Here is a 20,610-nt window from a genome sequence, read left to right as displayed (position 1 = left end):
CACACAAATGTAAGATCTATGAATCATACTATCTAGTCATGCAGCAATCCTGGGCGTACCGCGCACTCATGTGGGTAACTCCTATCAAGAAGTCCCATAATGATCTGCCCAATGGCATGTGCTATGATTAATCACTCCTCATATCAAGCATGCATATGATGCGCAAGGGTATGGATCATGAAGCTATACTAAGCATGTTATATAATGATGATGTACTCTCCTCATATCAAGGATGGGCCTAGACGACCTACTCATATCAATAATGGGCTTAACGATCATGGGGGCCCAATGATTTGGGTTAGCCCACTAAGGGAGGTGAGAATGGGCCTAACAATGGGCCCTAGGGAGAGTTACAATTAGGACATTTAACCATCATTGCTCTTACAATGTGGATATTAAACTATCATTTCTCCCAAGGCATGGCCCATCATAAACATCATTACATACATCATGGTGGAATCACACATCACATCAGTCCACATATACATCGCTTTGGGCCTCACACAAGGGCCTCACATACATTGCATTGGGCCTCACTCATGGGCCTCACATGCATCATATTGGGCCTCATACAAGGGCCTCATGTACATCGCATTGGGCCTCACTGCACCACATTGGGCTTCATACAAGGGCCTCACATACATCGCATTGGGCCTCATCTCATGGGCCTCGAATATATCACAATGGGCCACGTTCCATGAGCCTTGAATACATCACAATGGGCCACATCCATGGGCCTCTCATACATCACATCAGGTAGCATCACATGGGCTGCAACAATGGGCTTCGTATACATTAAGTGGGACCCATCGTCCTAGTTGGACTATCTATACCATTCATCTCTTTTTAGAGATCATTTTAAAGTGTTACCAAAAAAATGAATCATATCGGAAGACCATCTGAACCATACCACAAATAGCAGTGAAGATAATGATTTCCACTGATTAAAATCCACAGGGCCCACTATAACATTTATTTTCTATCCATTCTGTTTATAAGGTCACAAAGACCTGAATTAAGAGGAAAAACCAATTTTATATTGATCCAAAACTTCTGAGATCCCCAACAGGATATCAATGGTAGACATTCTATCCCTCACTGGTCTTTGTAGTGTGGTCCACTTGATAGGCGGTTTGTATATAACACAGAGCTTATAGACATCAATATAGCAGCTATGCTGCTCGTGGGTCCCCACCGTCTAGATGGACGGTTAGGATATAACATATACCTCATGATTAGGCCCGCTAATGTCAATCAGCAACTAGTGCGCTGCTGGCCCACCGTCCAGGAGATGGATGGCTGGGATGTAACTCATATCTCATGATCAGAACCAGAGAACTTGTTGACATAACACAGCAGCTATTTGCTATTGTGTGCATAGATGGATGGTCTGGATTAACACATCCCTCATGACTAGACCCGGAACTTACTGACGTTAATACAGCAGTAGCTGTAGCTGCTGGGGTCCACATAGATATAGATGGATGGTGTTGATAAAAACACATGCATCACATGGTTTCCACGTGTGTGGGGCCCACCCTACTGGGCATCATGGATAAAACACTTACATCACAGTGGATCCCACCGTCCTTGTTGGACAGTGTGGATGCCACACGTGTGGAGGTAGGCCTCACCGTCCTGGCCCCTAGATGGTGGACAACATGGATGAAACACATACATCCGGTGGGGTCCACGTCAGCGTGGCCCACCAGCCTTGGAGTAGACTGATATTTATGTTTTCTCTCCATCCCAGCCAGTCCAAATAGATAGCAAGTGGTTCCTAGACATGGTAGCGAGATGGGCCCCACTTGGACAGTGATGAGGTCCACCAAATGTATGGCGTGGATAAGGTACTTACATCATAGGTGGGCCATACAATCAGGGGAGAGAGAGAGAGAGAGGGAGAGAGAGATACGTGAGATGGAGGGCTCCGCCACTATGAGCCCTCCCTTTCATACAAAATGTACATTAAGTGGGTCCCAATACATGTGGGCCCTTAAATGAAAATCAATGGTGGATATCCTAAAATCACCCACTGATTGTCTTAATCTTTAGCTCCTTGGAATGTTAAACTCCTAAGCTTCTTCTTTGATGGAAGATGATGAAAATTGAAGAGTTGGGTGGTGAGATGTGGGGTTAGAAGTGGGCCTTGATCTTTTCTCTCATGAAAGGTTGGGAAATGGTGGAGAGAATGAGAGAGGAGAGGGTGTTGTAAGAGGGATGAGATGAGAGGGATGGATGTTGTAAGAAGAATGACATGGAGGGTATGGGCTTGGTTGAATTTTGGATGAGAGAGGGATGGGTGGAGAGAGAGAGAGTTGACTTTGGGGATGGCTTATGTAAGAGAGGGATGGGTTCTGTACTTGACTTGTGATTGATTCATTGATGTGATGGGTTGTAGAGATTCTCTTGGGATTCGCAACGTGCAGCATTTCTTCAGAATATACGCGGGCCCATAACTCCTAGCCTCAGTATCGCATCAGAGTGTAAGACGTGGCGTTGGAATCGCGGAGACGGCGCGGTTACTAGGGTATAAGTCTCAGGTTTAATCGACTTAGATATACGGGATGCGACTTAGGGTCGCATGCAAACGCTATTACAAGTCTCGGGTTGCTGAAATTCGATCGGGAGGACCGTGGGATCCTAAGGAACGGTACGGACTAGGTTATGAGCCTTATAACTTGAGCTTCGGCTCGACAATTGTTCGTCGAAATTGCTCCCGCTACCCACTTGGACCATCTGTCCTAGACCCTAAGATAGCTAATCTACACCTTCCTTAACCGGTTCTAGCATGGCCAAAATTGGATACTTAGAGTCTGCCACTTAGAGCTTAATTAGCATGTTGATGTCCAGACCCGAATTCCTTCTGATTTTAACCCTCCTGAACATCTGGAATATTCCAAATTTTGAATTCACATCGATTTGCAATACGCTGCCAAAAGCATTCGCCAGGTCAATAATGACCAATTCCGTCCAAGCGTGAGCTGGAATTCCAAACAACCAAATCCTGCATCCTTCTCCCATGAGGTTGAATCTGGGAGACTAGGGTTCCAAACTCACTAGATCCATTCCTCTAGATAAGGTAGAGTCAGCTAAAAAACCAGATAGTTCCGATTTCAGCTTTAAGAAAATGAGGAAGTGGATGCCGGATAGACGAGCAACATCAACTGAGGACATAACAAAACTGGATTTCCTGAGATCATCAATTAGCTGCAGTATTGATATCGAGGGTGATTCCTCCATGCCAATCAACCCTAGCTCAAGTTATTTCAGCTTCCTCTCTACTGATCTTGCATCGGCCACTATAGGTTCTACTTCCTTAGGAGACTGAGAGTCTAACAGGGGAGCTTTCTCCCATATTCTGCTGGACATTAGAGGAGGAATCACAGGATTCTTGGGAACGACCCTCATGGATGTTGTGGGATTGGGCGTTACTGGTTTGGGGGTAATCGGTCGGGGCTTGGCGTCCTTCACTGATACAATTCTTCCATCAATCCTCTACCCATCCAATACCCCCTTCGCAGCTTTGTCATTGTCCACATACCAAAAACACACAAACATAAAACCTCTAGGTTGAATCGTACCTGGAAATTTGGGGATGAAGACCTCAGCCACCCTATCGTACCGTTGGAATATCTTGAATAGGTCTTCTTGGGAACAATCGAATGGGAGATTGCCGACGAAGAGCGTGAATCCTCTGTTTTTCCCTTAGTAGGGCCTATCGGCGGTTGAAGAATGCCGATCCCTTGGGGGGGGGGGGGGGGTGTGCGCGCGGGCTCACTCTTTAGAGCGACCCCTCATTCCCTCTCCTTTCTTTCTCTTATGAAAACAATCCTACTATCTCTCCCCTACACAAAAAACATATATTTATTTTCTTATCAATTTCAGCTCTCATTTTCTTCACCTTCCTCTTCTCAATTTTTAAGAGCCTACTGTGGAAGCACAAAAACCTTTCACCATATCACAACCCAAAATTTGGACACGGAGCCCGCATCTCAGTCCCAAGTTCCAACTCATACAAAGTATACTCAAACAAATAAACTATATATAATCACAAGCGACAATCTTATATAACTGATATCAAATTTAGGTTCCATCCTCTTCATCTATAAACCATCTAATGATCCACCCATTTGGAATCTTAATCAAACTTGATATCCAACATTCAACCTAAAGAATTACAACCTCTTGTATTATCATAATTAAACAAAATAATAATAATAATCAGAAAAACATCGTGTCCTACATAATTAAAAGAAATAAATAATAATCAATTCAAAGTAGCAAGTTCTTTTTCAGTAATATATGGCCACGTGTCCCGTTAGGAGAAAAGCTAAAGCAATGGAATTTAGCTTTGTCTCAAGCATAATTTGCATTCAACAACATGGTAAACCGCTCGATTGGGAAGTCCCCGTTCTAAGTTATTGACGGGCTAGTGTCTCGCCACACACTTGACTTGGTCCTTTTGCCCAAGCTCCTAGGCATGAGCGTTGCAGCGGAATATATAACAGACAAGATCATGTGCATTCATGTAGAGGTCGAAACTAAGCTACACAACTCGAACGACAAGTATAAGGAGTAAGCCGATAAGCATCGGCGACAAAGTGTTCGAGGTGGGTGACCAAGTTATGGTCCATCTATGCAAAGAGAGATTTTTGACTGAGACATACAAAAAGTTGAAGAATAAGAAGATTGGACCGGTACCAATCCTCCGAAAGATTAACGACAACACTTACATTGTTGATCTTCCAAATGGCATGGAGATCTCGCGCGCTTTCAACATCGTGGACCTAACCGAGTATCATGAACTGAAGCAGGATGAGTTCTTTTGAAGTGGAGGGGACTAATGTAGAGTGGGTTGCGGATAATTTCATGGCCAAGATGGACCAGAAAAGGCCCGATCAGGGACGGAGGTGTTCCGGACCATTAGAACCTAAAACGGACATATTTCGCAAACCAGAATGAGTTATCCGACGTACCATATATGATTTTGGGGTATGACGAGCTACTTTAGCCACCCAACCTCGCTATGTAGGGTTACGCATGGTGAATTTGCAAAATACCATCAAATCGACGGTCGAATTCCAGTTTTAATTTCATTTTAACTATTTATAATAAGTTTTAATTTGAGTATAACTCTTCATCCGTTGGGCTATAGGAGTTGTGCCCAACATGAAAAGTGCTTAGAATAATTAGGAGAATCACATGGTAGAGCCAAATAGGATACTTACTATTTTTAGCCGAAAACATTACGCACTAGTAGGAATCACAACAGTCTACAAATAGTAAGTTTACCATTTTTAGTAAGTCATGATTTCTAGGAGTTTTAGCTATAGTTTAATTTCAAAACTTCGTCCTAGGGTTTATGTTATTATTTAAGAGGTTGTAAGCTCATTTTTCATTATAATTAAATTATTATGAATTTTATTAGAATTATTCTTTATTTTCTATCTCTCCTCGTGGATACAAGGCATCTCTATGAGGACTCCAAAGAAGCTTCGTGGATTCCGAGTAGTTATCCTTGAGAAAGATGGTGCTTGACCTTTACACATCCTTCCCTGCGTTAAGAATCTATCGTATCATGGAAGACAAAACTAGGTACGGCCTAAACCACCTTCAATGGCCAAATCTCGTCATTTGAATCGTTAACTAATTATTCAAATGGTCTAGTAATTAGTAAGACAAATTCTAGGTCATATTATTACCTCAGTCAACCATAATACTTATTCAGAATGGATTGACCGACAGTCTCTATTGTCAAGGCCGACTTTGCTATTTTTCGATAAGGATGGCTAAGCTTGACCAAGATGGCCGAATTTGCCATTCCTCAATCAAGATGGCTGAGTTCAACCAAGGCGGTCGAATGATTGCTTGCCTCTAAGTGCAGAGGTTCACAAGTAATATCCTCTGAATACAGGGTTGATCCCACAGGGAGATGAATTACGAGAAAGAGAAAATCAAATGCAAAACAAACTAAGGAATAAAAACTAATCTGATGATTTGATTTTGGAATTTTTGAATGGATGTAATTCAACTGAATTAAAACAACACCTAAGCTTCAAAGTTCCACACAGTTTAATGTTCCAAAATCATGATGACTTGGATAACACAACTAAGATCTGAGCATTATGGTCAGCCTAATCGAAAAATAAAATAGTTTAAATATTTTAATAAATAATATAAAAAATTAAAAAATCATGGATTTGCACCATTGATATATATTCTCAAGCGCCAGTGATATTAAGAATTCAACATCAATGAGATAATGAAAATCAAAGATATATAACAGGTTAAGAACCTCTCCTATCTAGGAAATCTGATTGATCTAGGGTAAGCTTATCCATCAATGTGGATCTTATATGATAGAAACATATGAATCTCACAAGAGGATAAAAAACAAAACCTAAATAATAGATAACATGCATACACCATTTTCTCATCATTAAAACAATCAATCATCATAACTTAAAGAATTATTAAACCCATGTGCTTCCCTTCTAGCTTAAGCTAGAGGGAACTTATAAAAACATAACTAGAATAGAAAAAGAAAGCAACAAGAAAGAAATAAATGCAAATAAAAAAGATCTAAAAGGAAAAAAACAACTTATAAAATTGAAAACCCTATTAAAAACCCCAAATATTTCTCTTGAATGCTTTTAAGCATGCTTAGGAATGCCCTAGGAAGCCCTATTTATAAGTAGGGAACTCCAATTTTCGTACAAAGTTGAAAAATCGTAGAAACCGCCTCAAATATAAGCAGGTTCCTAAAATAGACTTCTTGCTGCACAGTTTGTTTAAAATAGATTTCCTGCTGCATAGTTTTCCAAAATAGACCTCAGAGCTTCAAAATACACTTTTTTAGGACGATTTTAGGATTTTTCACTTCAAATCTTCAATTTTCTTCATTCTTCACTTGATTTTCCTGAATCTTTGGCATGTAAATTCTTCAATCTTGGTCTCCTAAGATCCATCACTTGCCTTGGTGATTTTTAAGCATCAAATTCATGCTTTTAACACCCTTTTTCAATCCTAGTACTTAAATTCATCTTGCACACATACATGAGTAAAATAGAATATTAAGCTGATTTATGTTCATTAAACCAATATATAAATGGGGGAAAATATGCAATATTTGAGTCTCAACACACTCCCCAACCAGGATTTTGCTAGTCCTGAACAAAATAAGCAAAGAAAAATAAAAATAAAAATAAAAATTAATTCTAGAAACAAAATTAAAATGAAAATAAAATTCTAACTACACTACTTTCGCAAATAATCTTAATTGCATTTAGCATATGCAACATGCCTTTAAACCCCTAAGTTTTTCCTAGTGGACAAGTTATAGTCTCGTGAGGATTTCCAGAAATGTTACCTACAAACATTGAAAACAGGAAAAATAGTTCAACACTCATAAATTTATACAATTATGCCTCCATTTATCATATGAATTCCAAAACAAAGCAATACTTACCCTAAGTCTGAAGTTAGTTAGAATCTCAATTTCCTAATCCATTACATCCTTGAGTTCGAAGACCTAATCAAAATTTAGAATAGTTATGATCCAATATACTTAAGTGCTTGTGACACTAGTCTGACTTTAAGAAATATGCATGTTCCTTATCCTAACTCCTTTCAATCATCCCAAGAATATAAAATTCTAGTTATCTCATTTTCTTCATGATATTTCTTCTTTTATCATCATATCCTCATTATTATAGACCACCCTTAGATGAAGATTCCCACCAGGTTTGCTTCATAACATAAAGTATCATACTTGTAATGGTAACAGTAATGGATACTTAAGTATCCTTACTCCAAATTACTGACACGATTGTTATGGTCATTGCGTTCATGCTGTATAATAAAATTTTCTTTTTCCATCACTCTTTTTTTGTTCCTTTAATATTCTCTCTTTTAAACATATATCAATGGTATTAGTTCATTCAACCTTGTTTGAATCAAAAGTTGTTATTCTAGTTCACATATTATATTCCTCACTTAGTTAGCTAGGGTATATTGTGAATTCAATATATCAAATTACAACTCACTTTAAACTAGTGATTAGATAATTGAACTCAAGTCTATAATTTTCAATTATCAGAATTCTAACTACTATCGACCTAGACTAAGTATTAACTTTGCCGTTGGAATTCGCATAATATCATGTTCACATTATTGTATATATTATTTTGAAAATGTTGAAAAAATTTCCCCATAAGCCTTTAAAAAAAACTGAAACCCAAAATCTACATTGTCCCTAATGCAATGATAATATAATGCAGAGAACAATAAAAATAAAAGAAAGGGTGGATAGTACCTACCATGACGAACTCACCTGCTAGGTGACACTAAAAAAAATTGAATATGATACAAATCCTACACAAATGCTCCGTCAGACTAGTAGCATCAATCTGAATATTCTGGCTTATGAAGTGGGAAGGACTCCTCTCCCAAATAAAAGTTTTCCACATAAGGCTTCAATCTCTGACTATTAACCTTGTACACATTGCCATTATGTGGATTCTCAATTTCAACAGCCCAATGAGTATAAACATTCTTCATAATGAAGGGGCCTATTCATCTTGATCTTAACTTTCCTGGAAAGAACTGGAGACGAAAATTGTACAATAGGACCTTTTGCTGAGGTTCAAAATTCTTCCTCGGGATATTTTTGTCATGAAAAGCTTTGGTCATCTCTTTGTAGATTTTAGAATTTTCATAAGAGTTTCTCCTCAGCTCCTCTAATTCATCTAACTCTAATTTTCTTTATCCACTTGCTTGGTCCATATCAAAGTTTAATTTCTTTATTGCCCAGTAGGCTCTATGTTCAAATTCCACAGGTAAGTGGCAAGCCTTCCCATACACCAATATATATGGAGACATTCCAATTGGGGTCTTATAAGCAGTCCTATAAGCCCATAAAGCATCGGATAGTCTGAGGGACCAATCCTTCCTATCTGGCCTTATAGTTTTCTCTAAAATGTGTTTAATTTCTCAATTAGAAATCTCATCTTGCCCACTCGTTTGTGGATGGTATGGGGTGCTCACTTTTTGTTTGATACCATATTTCTTCATCAAAGTCTCAAATGTCCTATTGCAAAAGTGAGACCCGTCATCACTAATAATGGCCTTAGGAGTTCCAAATCTAGAAAAAATATTTTCCTTGAGGAATCATATAACCACTTTGTTGTCATTGGTCCTACTTGGAACTGCCTCAATCTACTTTGAAACATAATCCACACCAACCAATATATAAAAAAATCCAAAAGAAGATGGAAATGGACCCATAAAATCAATACCCTAATAATCAAATATCTCCAATGGTAAAATTAGGCATAAAGGCATCATATTGCGCCGGGACACTCTTGCATTCCTTTGACATCTATCACAAGCAACATAGAAAGCATGGGTGTCTTTAAACATGGTAGGCTAGTAAAAACCATACTGCATGATTTTTGCAGTGGTTTTCTTAGCAAAAAAATGGCCACCACATGCTTCCATGTGGTAAATAGAATAAACACTTTGAACTTCATCCTCTAGGACACAACGTCTAAAAATTTGATGAGTCCCATATTTATATAACTACAGGTCATCCTAGAAGAAGTTCCTAACTTCGGTTTCAAAACGCTTCTTATCTTGTGACTTCCAATGATTTGACATTTTTCCCGTTATAAGATAATTCACTATATTCGCATACCAAGGTAATTTGAAGATTACAAATAATTGTTCATCAGGGAAAGTATCCTGGATATGCATCTCCGTAGTGGAATCATCCAACACTAATCTAGAAAGATGATTGGCTAGTATGTTTTCCACTCCTTTCTTATCTTTTATCTCTAAGTCAAATTCTTGGAGCAAGAGGATCCATCTCAAAAGTCTCATCTTTGTATCTTTCTTAGATAGCAAATATTTCAAAGCTGATTGGTCCATGAAAATGACCACTTTGGATCTAAGCAAATAGGACCTAAACTTATCCAAAGCAAAAACTACTGCAAGTAACTCTTTTTCAGTCGTTGAGTAGTTTACTTGGGCCGAGTTTAAAGTTCTACTCGTATAGTGAATAACGTAGGACCGTTTATCTTTCCTTTAGCCCAAAATAGCCCCTATGACATAATCACTTACATCGCACATTAGTTCAAAAGGAATTGTCCAATCTAGTGGACGCATGATAGGTGCAGTGGTAAGGGATAATTTAATTTCATTAAAGGCATTTGCACACTCATCTGTCCACTTAAATGGAACATCCTTTTGAAGAAGATTAGTCAAGGGTCTAGTAATGGCACTAAAGTCCTTGATGAATCTTTTATAAAAACTAGCATGCCCTAGAAGTGATCTAATATCTCTAATAGTTCGGGGGATAGGTAGATTAGAAATAATGTCGAGCCTAGAGCGATCTACCTTGATTCCATTTTTGGAGATAATATGACCCAAAGCAATTCCCTTTTGAACCATGAAATAACATTTCTCCCAATTTAAGACAAGGTGTTTCTCTTCACACCTAGACAAGATAAGAGATAAATTGTTAAGGCATTCCTCAAAACTACTCCCAAATACAGAGAAGTTGTCCATGAAAACCTCAAGAAACTTCCCAACCATATTTGAAAAATACTTAACATACACCTTTGGAAAGTTGTCGGGGCATTACACAATCCAAATGACATCCGTTTGAAAGCAAACGTGCCAAATGGATAAGTAAACATGGTTTTCTCTTAGTCTTCCAGGGCTATCTCTATTTGGTTATATCCAGAATATCCATCAAGAAAACTATAGAAGGAGTGACCTGCTACCCTCTCCAAAACTTGATCAATGAATGGTAGAGAGAAATGGTCCTTCTTTGTGACCTGATTCAATTTTCTATAGTCAATGTAAACATGTCAACCAGTGGTAACACGTGTTGGTATGAGTTCATTATTAGAATTTTGCACAATAGTTGTTTCGAATTTCTTTGGGACTACTTGAGTTGGACTCACCCAAATACTATCGGATATTGGGTAGATGATTCCCACATATAATAATTTGATCACCTCATTTTTTACAACTTCCATCATGTTTGGATTGAGACGCCTTTGAGGTTGTCTAATTGGTTTGGCATCCTCATCGAGGTGGATCCGATAGGTGCATATGGAAGGGCTTATACCCTTGATGTCAGAAATGATCCAGCCCAAGGCTCCTTTGTGGTCTGTTAGAACATTCAACAATTTAATCTATTGATCCTTGTCTAAAAATGAAGAGATCACCACAGGATAAGTTTTATTTTCACCTAAGTATACATACTTAAGCTCATTTGGTAGTGGTTTTAAATTAAGCTTTGGAATATTAGTTGGTGATGACAGAGGTTGTGAGTCCTCAATAGATAGGATTTGAGTGCGTGATCTCCATTGGTACATACTAATGTAGTGGGTGATAGTGCTCTCATTATCATCATAAATTTCAGCAAGCACTTTTTCTAAATTAGAAATTTTCAAATCCCCAAAGACTTGAATCAATTCCTTAGTCAGACTAGGTTCCAATTTCTCTTCTTCTATCAAGCAGTCCATGAAATTCAGCTCATGGATTTCATTATTATCAATGGACTACTTACATAGATTGAAAATATTTAGCTCTAGAGTCATGTTACCAAAAGACAAGTTCATCATTCCATTCCTGCTATTTATGATTGCATTTGAAGTTGCTAGAAATGAGTGACCTAAAATGATGGGAACTTGAGCGCTAGCATTTACACATGGTTCTGTGTCTAGTACAATAAAATCCACAGGGAAGTAGAATTTCTCCACTTGGACTAGCACGTCCTCTAAAATTTTCCTTGGCACCTTAATGGAGTGGTCAACGAGTTGGAGTGTAATTGTGGTTGGTTTAAGCTTGCCTAACCCCATTTGTTTGTAAATCGAATAAGGTACTAAGTTGACACTTGCACCCAAATCTAGCAAACCATGCTCAATTTGGAAATTCCCAATAATACAAGGAATAGTGGGACTTCCCGGGTCTTTATATTTGGGTATTGCCCTTTGTTGAATGTAACGCTCACTTTCTCAGTAAGGAAGGCCTTTTTGTGCACATTTAATTTCCTCTTTACAGTGTACAAATCCTTGAGATATTTAGCATATGATGGAATTTGTCTAATGACATCAAGCAGAGGAATATTGACAGTAACCTTTTGGAGCACATCCAACACCTCTTGATATTTCATAGGGTCAGTCAGATTTCGAAGTCTTTATAGGAACAGAACTGGAGGTTCATATGACTTAGTCTCTTTATCCTTTTGCTGTTGCGGCTCTTGAACCATTGCCGGTTCATCATTTTCTTGAGACAGTAGCTCATCTTCCGGTATTTCTACCGTTGCATTATCTTGTTATAGACCTATTTTCTGTTTTCTCAAGGTAATGATGGCCTTAGCTTCTTCATGATGTAGCTCACTTGGATTTGAGTCTCCAATGAAATGTGTGTTTCTAGGGTTTGGCACAGGTTGAGAAGGAAGGGTGCCTTTTTCCCTAGTATTTAGTTGAGTCTCAATCCTAGCCATAGTTGTCTTTAATTCTTGATTTGATTGGATTAGAGACTGATTCATTTGAGCTTGAGAGTTCATGAATACGGTCAATGCATCCTCCACAGATGATCGCTTTCGCGGGGGCACATATGGTGTATGTTAAATGCCCTAAAGAAGTTGTTTTATGGAGGCATTTGAGGTGCATTGGGTGCATTAATTTGTGGTTCATTCCTCTAAATAAGATTAGGATGGTTACGCTAATTTGGATTATACGTGTTTCCCATTGGTTGTATAATTGACCTTTGGTTGTTATTTATAGCATTTGCTTGGTCACGATCATGCGTGATATTTTGTACAACTGAGATTATTAGACAATCTTTTGTGTCATGGTCTGTACCACCATAAATGTTACAAAAATTACCTAAGGAAGTGTTTGCTTTAACCATATCAACCTTCCTAATTTCCAAGGCTTTGACCTTTCTAGCCAATGCAGCGAATTTTGCATTAAGGTCATCTTCCTCTCTTAGGACATACATCCCCGCTTTCTCTCTAGGAATGGGTCTAGTTTGATCTGGTTTAGCAGAGACATCCCATGTCTGCGTATTCTCTGCTAACATATTTAGAAAACCCCAAGCCTCATTATGATCCTTATCAAGAAAGGTTCCACCATACATCATCTCTATGAACTGACGGGTATCCATGGTGAGCCCCTTTCGGAACGCATCAATCACGTGTCATGGTTCATAACCATGATGTGGACAAGTAATTAGAAGGTCTTTGAAGCGCTTCCAAGCTTGAAAAATAGTTCATTCCCCTTTTGGGAGAATGACATGATTTCTTATTTTAATGTACTTGTTTTGTGCTCGGGAAAGAACTTTTTCAAAAACTCTCTACTTAAGGCTTGTCATTTAGTGATGGTATTAGGTATTAGAGAGTTGAGCCATGCTTTGGCCCGATCCTTTAGAGAAAATGAAAATAACCTAAGCTTAAGTACATTCATATTGTCAATGTTTACTTGTAATGTTCCAATTACTTCCTCAAAGTCCTTAAGGTGCAAGTAGAGGCTTTAAGAATTCAAGCCATGAAATTTAGGAATCAATTGAATCACACCTGGTTTAAAATCAATGTTCCCTGTGTGAGCAGGGAACACTATACAAGATGGTAAAGTTGATCTCTCAGGGTGTAGATGTTTACGTAAAGTCCGTGGTTGATTTAACACATTCCTATGAACTTCATTTTCATCCTCAAGAGGAGGATTAGGTTGATTTTTTCTGTTTTAATTTATAGTTGGATCTGACAGATTTGGATTTGGATTATCAACTGGGTCTGCCATGGAATCCAAGTGATGTTGAGTGCCTCTTCTAAGTGATGATCAAGGCCTGGAACTAGCCCACCTTCGGAAGAGAGTCGATTATTTTAATCCTTAGTCCAACGGAATATAAACCATCCACACCACACAATAAATACCACTAATTCAAATAGCAAATATGATACTTAAAATAAAAATAAAAACATAAATCAACAACCCATGTGGCAGGGCTGACTAAAGGGTTCAATCCACAAAGCAAAATAAATCAACAACCCATGCGGCAGGGCAGACCATGAGGGTTCAGTTCACAAAACAAAAATAAATCAACAACCCAGGCAGCAGGACCGACCATAAGGGTTCAATCCATAAAAAAAATTAACAAAAATAAAACTAATGCAGAAATTAAACTATGCTAATTTGAAAAATAGATTCAGCGGATAATCTTTGTGATCAAACAACAACTGTAGGACAACCATAGCACTTGGGTGATAAAATCCCAAGCAGGGTAACCTTATGTCATAGTTAGTGCTTGAAAGACCCAACTGAATTTAATTTCAAAGAAAAAAAATCTATAAAAAATTTGGAGGGTTTAGAAGAGAACTTACCTTAGAAAAAAACTTATCTTAGCTATCTTGCACAGATATGATCTATCTCAGTATCTCCCCGGCAACGGCACTAAAAACTTGATTGCTTACCTCTAAGTGCAGAGGTTCGTAAGTAATATCCTGTGAATATAGGGTCAATCCCACAAGGAGATGAATTGCGAGAAGGAGAAAATCAAATGCAAAATAAACTAAGTATTAAAAACTAATCTGATGATTTGATTATGGGATTTTTGAATGGATGTAATTCAACTGAACTAAAACAACACCCAAGCTTCAAAGTTCCACACATAGGTTAATGTTCTAAAATCATGATGACTTGGATAATACAACTAGGATTTGAGTACTGTGGTTAGCCTAATTGGAAAATAAAATAGTTTAAATATTTTAATAAATAATATAAAAAATTAAAAAAATCATGGATTTGCACCATTGGTATATATTCTCAAGCGCCAGTGATTTTAAGAATTCAACATCAATGAGACAATGAAAATCAAAGAAATATAACAGGTTGAGAACCTCTCCTATCTATGAAATCTGATTGATATAGGGTAAGCCTATCCATCAATGTGGATCTCATATGATGGAAACATATGAATCTCACAAGAGGATAAAAAACAAAACCTAAACAATAGATAACATGCATACACCATTTTCTCATCATTAAAACAATCAATCATCATAACTTAAAGAATTATTAAACCCATGTACTTCCCTTCTAGCTTGGACTAGAGGGAACTTAGAAAAACATAACTAGAATAGAAAAAGAAAGCAACAAGAAAGAAATAAATGCAAATAGAAAAGATCTAAAAGAAAAAAACAACTTATAAAATTGAAAACCCTTTTAAAAACCCTAAATATTTCTCTTGAATGCTTTTCATCTTACTTAGGAAACCCTAAAAACCGCCTCAAATATATGCAGTTTTCTAAAATAGACTTCTCGCTGTACTGTTTGTTTAAAATAGATTTCCTGCTGCGCAGCTTTCTAAAATAGACCTCAGAGCTTTAGAATACACTTTTTTAGGACGATTTTAGGATTCTTCACTTCAAATCTTCGATTTTCTTCATTCTTAACTTGGTTTTCTTGGATCTTTGGCATGTGAATTCTTTAATCTTAGTCTCCTAAGATCCATCCCTTGCCTTGGTATTTTTTAGCATCAAATTCATGCTTTTAACACCCTTTTTCAATCCTAGCACTTAAATTCATCTTGCACACATACATGAGTAAAATAAAATATTAAGCTGATTCATGTTCATTAAACTAAGATATAAATGGGGAAAATTATGCAATATTTAAGTCTTAACATCGAACTTGCCGTCTCTTGATCAAGATGGCTGAGTTCGACCAATATGACCGAATTTGTTGTTTCTCGATCGAGATAGCTGAATTTGACTAGAACGGTTGTATTGGTCATTTTTTGACCAACACGGCCGAGTTCGACCAAGATGGATGAATTTGTCATTTCCCAATCAAGATGGTCGAGTTCTGCCAAGACGATTGAATTTGTTGTTTTTCAACCAAGGTGGCCGAGTTCAACCAAGATTGTTGAATTTGTCGTTTCTTGACCAAGACAGCTGAATTTGTCGTTTCTTGACCAAGACGGCCAAATTTGTCAGTTTTCGACCAAGATGGATGAATTCGACCAAGATAGCCAAATTTGTTGTTTTTCGACCATGATGGCCAAATATGTCGTTTTTCAACCAAGATGGCTGAGTTTGACTAAAATGGCTGAATTTACTATTTTTGACGAAGATTGTCAAATTCGACTAAGGATTTTTCAACTAAGATGGCTGAGTTCATCCAAGTTAACTGACTTTGACATTTTTCAATCAAGATGGCCAAGTTCGAACAAGATGGCTGAAATTAATGCATTTACATGGCCAAGTAGTCACATTTATTGCATCAAACAATGAATCAACATCACATTCACCTTTTATCAAAGGTGAAGCGGCGTGGGGGGCAATATTGTACCCTATTTCTGTCCGTTCTTGGAAAACCTAATGAGAAATGACACGTGTTATAGCAAGGAAAAAATACAGCACACTAAAGATCTTTAAGGATACTTGAAGTGCTTTTTATGGAATCACAACTAATAAGATAATAAGACAGGGAGAAACTGAGAGGTATTCAAAAGCAAACCAAGTGGCCGAGAGGCATTCATGAGGCAACTGAGATGTATCCAAAAGTAGATCGAGTGGCTAAGAGGTATCCAAAAGTAGACTAAGCGGCCGAGAGGTGTCAAAAAGCATACTAAGTGGCCGAGAGGCATCCAAAAATGAAATAAGGAGTCAGGAGGCTTATGAAAGTAGAACGAGTGGCTAAGAGGTGTACGAAAGCGGAACGAGTGGCCGAGAAGCCGAAGCGTGATTATACTATTTAAGATATAAAAGGCGACTAAGGGCAACAAAGCCTTGGCCAATAGAAGTAGAACCGTAGTAAGGATAAACATACTAAAAGAAGGATATATAAAAGAGAAGAATCAAAAAAGGCTTTTGGATTGTTATAACCGCTGCAATAATAGAAAAGGGATTCAGAAAAATAAGCTAAAAATCTTTAAATAACAGAGGAATGTGATAAAGAAGAAAACCTTTAAAAAAAAAAATCAAACTACAACCAACAAAACAATCATTCAAATTTATCAATTGATATTTTATCTCAGCTTATCCTAAAATTAGTTTTACTTCATTGTCATAATCTTTAATCGTAATCTAAGTCTACGCTCATATGCTAGATTTGTTCATTATTTAATATTAAGTAGTTCTTTTAAGAGTCCATTCTTATGGTTGCTCTTAGTGATTAATTGTAAGTTTTTCACTTTATTTCATTTGCACTCGTATTCTAAAATTCCTTCAAAGGCACAAAATAACTCATCTAAGGAGAAAGAACCCCATCCTCCAATCACAGCGTAACTGTTATAAAGTTTTGTAAGATGTTAAGCGAGTGATCAATTTGAATTGATTCTAGTACACCCCATATGACCTAAAACAAATTGAGCATCTAATATAAGGTGGGTCCTAGTAATAGTGGACTCGGATTCAGTAATGACCCCTCCGGAGCTTGGTACTAGTCAGTGATGGAAAAGACCCTATGACCCCACCCTGATGTACGTGTTTTACTTAAATCATCTATCCATTTTTCCGCATCCGCCCCACTATGCCCTCCATCCAGTTTTCCACATCCAGAAATGAAACATCCAAATCAGGTTGACCATACCATTGAAAAAAGTTACAAAAGTTTGGGATCAAGCTGATATTTGTGTTTTTCCTTCAACCACTACTTGTTACTTAATCAACTAGTAACATAGCATTACAATGGCCTTAGGGAGTTTTTAATGATGGGCGTTCAATTACCAGTACACAGTCACTATAAAAGAAGAGTCTGTTAGTGGGAATCAGATTGTGGACTAAGTTACTATGTAGGCTTTAAATAAACTTTGTTAGCCCATCGTGAATGTATGTGGTTTATTTACTGTATTCATTTTTCTAACTTATTTTAAGTATTGAGTTCAAAATTTAAGCATATATAAAGCTCAAGTGGACCATACCAAAGGAAACAATGGAAATACCGTTGAAGCCTTGCTAGACTCGCAATGATATTTATTTGTCACCCAACCTGTTGATAAGATCACACAATATCATAGATGAATAACACAAATATCAGCTTAATAAAAAAACTTCAGTAAAAAATTTTCAATGGTATACATTCAATTCATACTACTTCCTGTGATGTGGTTTATTTGAACCCCTTCATCTTTTTTTTCTTTTTCTTTTTTTTTCTTTTAACATTATAGATTGGCTGGTGTACCACACAAGCTATCTAGCTGGTGTGTTGACGTCGACAATATCTATGGGTCCTATTATGAGGTATGTGTTATATCTTGAGCTGGGCAACAGACCGATTCGGATCGGATTGGGTCCAACTCGATTCCATCCGAAATCTACTTGGGCTAACCCGAACTCGATCCGATCCAGGACCAAGTGTGGGACATCTGACTCGAACCGATCCAATGCATGGTTGGCCCAAACCTAAACTGAGTCTGACTCGGTCAGGGAAACCGAGTTGGATCGGGTTGGGTACAATTCAGTTCGAATTTTTTAACGGTGAAAATCATTATCCTCGCTGCTATTTTTTGTGTAGTCCATTTTAGCTTAAGTTATGATTTTTTTTTTTTTTTCAAATACTCTAAAATGATAATGAAAAATGGATAAACGGTATGGATATAATAAATACATCATTGTGGGGCCCATGTAATTTTGATCTCATTTGAGTCGTTCATACAACTTGGAGCTCAAGGCGCTCTCCGCTCGTCTTTGCACGACACATGTCTACACAGCTGTGTTGACGTGCTGGGCACGAAGGTGTAGCTGTGTAGTTGACGTGCAATACACAAAAGACGAAAGTGCAGCTATGTAGTTGACATGCATTGTTGTATTGACATCAGCAAGTTCTGTGGGTTTGATCATGGGGTATGTGTTATATCCAAACCATCCATCCATTTGGTGAGCCGGTCTTAAGGCTTGAGACGAAAAATAAGACAGATCTAACTATTAAGTGGACCACATTGAAAAAAGCAGTGGGAGCTTGAACGTCTACCATTGAAACCCTTTTTGGGGTCATAGAAGTTTTAGATCAATTTGAAATTTGTTTTTCCTCTTAATTGAGGTCTTTATGACCTTATGAAGGGATTGGATGGAAAATAAATGTTATGGTGGGCCCTACGAATTGTTTAATGGTGAAAATCATTATCTCTGCTGCTATTTGTGGTGTGGTCCAGATGATGATCTTTTGATATGATTCATTTTTTGGATAATGCTCTATAATGATCTCTAAAAATATATGAACGGTGTAGATATAATAAATACATTGCTGTGGGGCCCATAACTTTGATCTGAGCGTCAGTACTCATCTTCCGTCTTCGCACGACACGGACCTATAACAGCTATATAGCTGAGCTCTTTTATCATATTGAGTAAACTCTGTTGGGGCCCACCGTGAATGCATGTGGTTTATCGACGCCATTCGTTCGTTTTTCCAGATCATTTTAGTGGTTGAACCCAAAATTGATGCATATCCAAAGTTCAGTGGACCATACCATAGGAAAAAGTAAAAGTATTAATAAAAATCACTCCGGATCGGGTCAGATCCATTTGGATTGGATCGGTCCGGATTGACCACGACCCGATTTCGATACGAAAAACTGTCGGATCTGAATGGCCCTACTCGATCAGCACCGATCCAGGCTGTCGGTTTGGTTCGGAATAAGTCGGATCGGGTTTGATTGGGTCAGATCCACCGGATCGGGTCAGACATGCCTAGGTCTAGTTATATTCTGTGGGTCCTATTATGAGGTATGTGTTATATCAAAACCAGAGTCAACAATATTTGTGGGTCCTATTATGAGGTATGTGTTATATCGAAACCATCCATCCATTTTTCAATCTTGTTGTAAGGCTTGGGCCTAAAAAGAAGACCAATCTAAAGATCAGGTGGACTACATTGGTAAAAGCAATGGGGGAATGAATGTCTACTATTGAAACCCTTTTAGGTGACACAGAAGCTTTGGATCATTATGATATTTGTTTTTCCTCTTCATCCATGTCTTTGTGACCTTACGAACAGATTGGATGGAAAATAAACGTTCTAGTGGGCCCTATGAATGTTTTAATGATGAAAATCATTATCCCATTGATGTTTGTGGTGTGGTCCATTTGAGCTTTCGATATGATTCATTTTTGGCTTATGGTCTAAAATGATCTCGAAAAATGGATGAACAGTATGGATATAATAAATACATCATTTTTGGGCACACCTAACTTTGATCTCCTTTGAACCGTTCGCACAACTCGGTCTAGTACAACAGCCAGTCCGCGTCCCCCACCGTGAACGGATTGGCTACTCGTGGCTGGTGGTTGGTGCTCTGTGGGCCCCACCATTGTGTATGTGTTTCATCCCTTCCGTTCATCCATCTTTGCAGATCATTTTAGGACTTGGTCCAAAAAATGAGAGGGATATAAATATCAGGTGGACCACATTATAGGAAAATAATAGTGATTGGATATCCACCATTAAAATCCTCCTGAGGCACACTACAGCGTTTTTTTTTTTTTTGGTTTTTTGTTTACACGCGCGCACACACCACATACTCACGCTAGTGGAATTTCACCACCTATGGGTACTCACCCGGTGTGGAAACTCATTAGAGTCTACCTCTTAA

The sequence above is a fragment of the Magnolia sinica genome, chromosome 16 (assembly GCF_029962835.1).
Source record: "Magnolia sinica isolate HGM2019 chromosome 16, MsV1, whole genome shotgun sequence".
Classification (NCBI taxonomy): Eukaryota; Viridiplantae; Streptophyta; class Magnoliopsida; order Magnoliales; family Magnoliaceae; genus Magnolia; species Magnolia sinica.
The sequence above is the reverse complement of the archived record's forward strand: the minus strand, read 5'-3'. Positions refer to the sequence as shown.